General features: G+C 40.2%; 1 non-coding gene across 1 annotated transcript; it reads left to right on the forward strand.

The window, feature by feature from the left end:
• Positions 1-740: 740 nt before the first annotated feature.
• Positions 741-863, forward strand: LOC123595565. Its single transcript, XR_006711254.1, has one exon. It is a non-coding gene; the product is annotated as a U6atac minor spliceosomal RNA (small nuclear RNA).
• Positions 864-5741: the final 4878 nt, after the last annotated feature.

Genomic DNA, 5741 nt, shown 5'->3' on the forward strand with positions numbered 1-5741 from the left:
CCATATGATTTCACTCATATGTGGAATTTAAGAAACAAAACAAACAGGTATAGGGGAAAAAAGGCAAACCAAGAAACAAACTTTTTAAAGTTTTATTTATTTATTTTGAGAGAGCAGAGCACAAGCAGGGGAGGGGCAGAGAGAGAGGGAGGGGGGCAAAGGATCCAAAGTGGGTTCTGTTCTGACAGCAGACTGACACGGGGCTCAAACTCAATAACCGTGAGATCATGACCTGAGATGAAGTCAGACACTTAACCGACTGAGCCACCCAGGTGCCCCCAGACTCTTAATTATAGAGAACAAACTGATGGTTATTAGAGGGGAGGTATGTAGGTGATGGGTTAGATAGGTGATGAGGATTATGACTGAACTTGTGATGAGCACTGTGAGTTGTATGTAAGTGCCAAATCACTAAATTGTACACCTGAAAACTAATAGTACATTGTATGTTAAATAAATTGAATTTAAATAAAAACTTAATAAGAACAAAGTAAAACAAAGAGCTGAAGCAAATAAATAAGAAGAAAGAACATAGCTCTGTGTCAAAATTTCTGGAGGCTCCAGGGCTAGCAGTCCCTTCTTACCTGTGTGATCTGAAGTCAATGTGAAATGATCCCTCCATTTTCCCACCTTTAAGGTATGGATAGCAATATCTACCTCACATCACAAGTGATAAGACACATTTTAATGGGTACAGAGAGAAGAGCACATAATATGCACTTAATAGTTTGTTTGTAATAGCGTTTTATGAAAGGAGAGAAGGTTAGCACTCCCCTTGACAAGGATGAAAGAGGCCCTCAGGCCTGACAACATGCATACGATTAAGGCACCTATTATTTCGTGGCATCTCACCAACATTTTTGGGTTACATTAATTTTGTAGTATATTTTATTAACCCAATATATCTACAGTATTATTTCAACATGTAACCAATGTAAAAAAATAAATAAATGGTTTGTAATAAATTTGTCCACTAAGCAAACAAGGTAGTTAGGGCATTATGAAGCAAGAACAGTCAGAATATGGAATGCATAGAGGTCTATGCATATACAGGGAAAAGGCCTATGCCTTTATTTTCACTTACCTTTAACTTAATTTGAGCATGTCTTTCAATTACTAACCTAGGCAAGGAACCACAATAATGTCACCAATAAAGACTTTCATCACATTACATTTGTTTCACATTTCTTAAAGTATCATTTATGCTTATCACTTTGAAATTATGATAGTTATGTGCTCGCTTCGGCAGCACATATACTAAAATTGAAATTATGATAGTTATGTCTATCACTAGATACTCTTATTTAATGTATTAATAAATAAGCATATGTTATCAAATTACAATCTTTTTTTTAATTCAAAACCATATTTCAATATAATAAATTTCAGTTATAATTCTATTCATTTAATTTTATGCATTTATAAAAATATTATTCTCTTAAGGGAGCTACAGGCTACATCTAGCTGCCAAAGGGACCCAAGGTGCAAAACATTTGAGAATGTCTGTGCTAGGAAGTGTTTTGAAGTGAGAACCCATGGGGAAGGAAAGGGATTGAGCTGACATACTGAATGTTTTCATATATGTTATCTCACAGACAGGGACAATAGAGAGGCTTCCATGGTTGAAGCACTGGAGTCATGGAGGGCAGAAAGTGAAGAAGAGGTTGGACATCACAAAAAACAACAGGTGTTGGGTGAGGATATGAAGAAAGGGAAACCTTCTTACATTGTTGGTGGGAACACAAACTGGTGCAGTCACTCTGGAGAGCAGTATGGAGTTTCCTCAAAAAGTTAAAAATGGAACTACCCTATGATCCAACAATTGCACTACTAGGTATTTACCCAAAAGATACAAAAATACAGATGTGAAGGGGTATATGCACCCCAATGGTTATAGCAGTATTATCAACAATAGCCAAGCTATGGAAAGATCCCAAATGTCTATCAATAGATGAATGGATAAAAAAGATGTGGTATGTAATACACATACACACACAATGGAATATTACTCAACCATCAAAAAGAATGAAGTCTTGCCATTTGCAACGACATGGATTGAGCTACAGTGGATTATGGTAAGCGAAATAAGTTAGTCAGAGAAAGACAAATACCACATGATTTCACTCATATGTGGAATTTAAGAAACAAAACAGATGAACATATAGAGGGGGAGACAGAGGGAAACAAACCATAAGACACTCTTAAAGACAGAGAACTGAGGGTTGATGGAGGGAGGTGGGTGCAGGATGGGATAGATGAGGGATGGGTACTAAGGAGGGCACTTGTTATGATGAGCACTGGGTATTGCATGTAATTGATGAATCACTGAATTCTACTCCTGAAACCAATACTGCACTGTATGTTAACTAACTAGAATTTAAATAAAAATTTGAGGGGCACCTAGGTGGTTCAGTCAGTTAAGCATCCAACTCTTGATTTCAGCCCAGGTCATGATCTCACAGTTCAAGTTCAAGCTCCACATCTGGCATCCACACTGACACTGCAGAGCCTGCTTGGGATTTTCTCTCTTTCTCTGTCTCTCTCTCTCTCTCTCCCCCCCCCCCTTCTCTTTCTCTCTAAAATAAAATAAATAAACCTAAAATATTTTTTTAAAAATTGATAAAAAACCATTATAATAACAAAAAACATAATAACAAGAAAAAAGATGAGGCTGGACATATTTATGGGTAGGGAAAGTTGGAGTAAGTTAGAAATTTTCGTTTTTAAAAAACCAAGCGGCTACAGGGAGTCACCATGGGTCTGTGGGCAGGAGAATGCACACAGCAGTGTTGTTTGAAGCTGTTGCTTTGGAAGGCTGGAGGTGGACCAGCTAGGAGCTGAGGCACAGGGAAGAAAGGGAGCAGAAGAAGGGATACAAAGGAAAAGGGGGCAAATGGCTGGCAGACAATGTGGGTCCCAAAAGACCTGAACCCAATCCACAGCACTCTTCCTGCAAACCTAGTTAGGGGCAGGCAATGGCTACAAGTCTGCCTTTTGGAATGCTGGCCTCAAAGAAGTGAGGTGATTGAAAAGAGGCCCAGATTGGGAAAAATATTATTTCTTTCTTTTTGAAAGGCTTGTTCTAAAAGTCCTGGGGCACCAGGAGTACAGAAGCAGATTTTTGCAGATATCTCTCTTTTCTATTCTACTCACCCCCAGATACTACAGCATCTTCTGTGGTCAGAAAAAAAAACAAAAAAAAAAAAACAAAAAAAAACAAGAGATGCCAATACCCCTGGGAAACCAGCCACATTGGAAAAGTTTCCTGTTACTAAGGTCTTGACCTATGGGTTTTTATACAATAACCCACAACAGTTGTTTTCAAAGTCCAGTCCCCATACCAACAGCATCAACATTTTGCACCAGCATTAGCTAGTCAATTGTCAAAAACAAACTACTGGGCCTCATCCTAGTTACACAGCTAGAAAATGAGTCAGCATTTCCATCTAGGTCTGCTATCCCAGAAATAAGCCAAGTCTTTTGTTAGCCATGGGTGAGCAAATGCCCTTACCTAGGGGGAAAAAATTCCTTCATAAATTAGTCTATAGTTCTAAAGAGCTTTTCTTCCAGGTACTTCTACATGATTGAGATTTGAATATGCTTTCCAGTTCCACTTCAACAGGACACCTTTCTTTGTAGGTGGTCTCTTCATGACAAAGGGGTGAGGGGCTAGGGCAGGGTCCAAACTGAGGGAACTCTTTAGAGAGGATCCTCTTTAAAGAGGCTGGGTTCAGAAGGGCTCTGTCTATAAAGTGCTGCTGTATTCTGAGGGACACCCTCCAGATCTGGGGGGGGGGTCAGAGAAGACCTCCTGGAGGAGAGAACATTTGAAATAGGTGTAAAACAGGGGGTAATCTGGAGGGACACTGGATCCTTGGAGATGGGTCCAGAACAAAGTCAACTCTGGGGATGGAACTGGGGTAGGACCTCTGGGGTTACTTCATGGAACCCTGATGAGCTACCCTCTCTTCCCATTTTAACTAACCCTCAAGGATTTATTGTCAAGAAGTGGATCAAAATCACAAGGTTTGGTATGGATGGAATAGGCAAGTATGGGGAGGGGGGCAATGACTGGCTGTTCTTCGGGTAAGGGTGGCACTGCTGGGACTTCCAGGGAGGTAAGCTCCCTCCTTACCTCACTCTAGATTTCTGTCAGAGGAGGAATGCACAAGAGAAAGGGTAATTCAGATGGAGGAAAAGAAGTGAGGGAGATAGAAAGGACTTCCCTATAAGCCACCAGAGGTTTTCACCTTCCTCTGTGCCACTCAACCACTCACCAGCAGGAGGGCATGTCATTGCCTCTGATACTGCTTCCTCTCAAAGTCCTCCTGAGTACCCACTGGTGACTCCATTTCTGCTTCTCTCACCTACTGCTTCCTTGTATGTATGCTCTTCCACCCTCTGGTGCAATCTGTCTAAATCCCAAGTCAAAATCTTTAACATTTATACAAGGCCAATTTCCATGATGTTGGAAAACCCTGATACCCTTGCTTAAAAGTCCTTTGTAAACTCCATAGGAAGACAAACTAATCTGCCAAAAGGCACCTCAGTTTGAACAGGTCATCCCATCTCCTGAGGCTCCTCTAATGCAGCTTAGCTGCATCCAGAGAAACGGAAAAGACTAGCTAGAAAACAGTAAGCCTCCCCTCTCTGGTGTGAAGTCATGGCAGTTAAAGTCTTTCCAGTCAGCCACACAGCCATTAATCTGACTTGGGGGCCAAGTATCTGTGAACCGGAAGCCTCATTAGGATTTCTGCTAAGTTGCCATGAATTTATGGTAAGAACTGCTAAAAGGTCAAATCAACCCTTTTCTTACTCAGGGAAACTGAATTGTAGAAGTGATATATAGCTTGCTTAAGGTTACAAACAAAGCTAATAATGGTGGGAAAGTATAAAAGCATTGCTCTCTTGTCTCCCAGGCAAATGTTCCTACAAACATATTCACCTGAAGACTAACTCTTATTTGAACCTCTCAACCTATAGTAACTTTGGGCTACAGGAAAGATATGGTGGTTCTTTTCTCCAAGATCATGGTGATCTGTGCTCACTCTGGAAATTCATACAGATTGCTGAATCTCTTTGATGTCCTAAAATCACTGACATTCTTTTGGGAAGGCACCTACAAGATACCAATCCTGAGCCTGAGAGAACTGAATCCTTATCCTGAGGTTGAGAAAGGAGGTGCATGACCGTCCCAGAAAGATTAAATGTAGCATTAAACATCTTCAATGATAAGCAGGAATATTCTATGGATAGGGCAGGAAGGGCAACAAGCCCCAGAGATAGCAGCTTTCACAGAGGTTGTGGCCTTGGATGCTGTATCTATTAAAGGGAAGACAAAATCTGGAGGACACAAATCGTTTTATTCTGTATTTCTCACAGCACAATTTAGCACAGTAATACAGTTATGGGATCTGTTCATGTACACTTGTTAAGTGTGTGTTCATATACATGAACTGGTTAGGAGGGATAATTCAGTGAACTGAGCAATAACTTTGAGAGAATTTGGAAAGACAGTGTTCTCCTTTTCTGTATTCTAAGTACCAGGCATTGTGCTATAGGCAGATTTTAAGATGTGGACTGAGAAACAGGTGTGAAAGAAACAGGTGACTTAAGGAACTTTTACTTTATATATACTATGATTTAGTGTTCATAACAGGTTAGGATTATTATTCCCATTTTTGTTTAACAGATGACATAACTAAGGCTCAGGGAAATCAGGTGTTTTATCTGAGCTCACA

The sequence above is a fragment of the Leopardus geoffroyi genome, chromosome X (genome assembly GCF_018350155.1).
Source record: "Leopardus geoffroyi isolate Oge1 chromosome X, O.geoffroyi_Oge1_pat1.0, whole genome shotgun sequence".
NCBI classification, from domain to species: Eukaryota; Metazoa; Chordata; class Mammalia; order Carnivora; family Felidae; genus Leopardus; species Leopardus geoffroyi.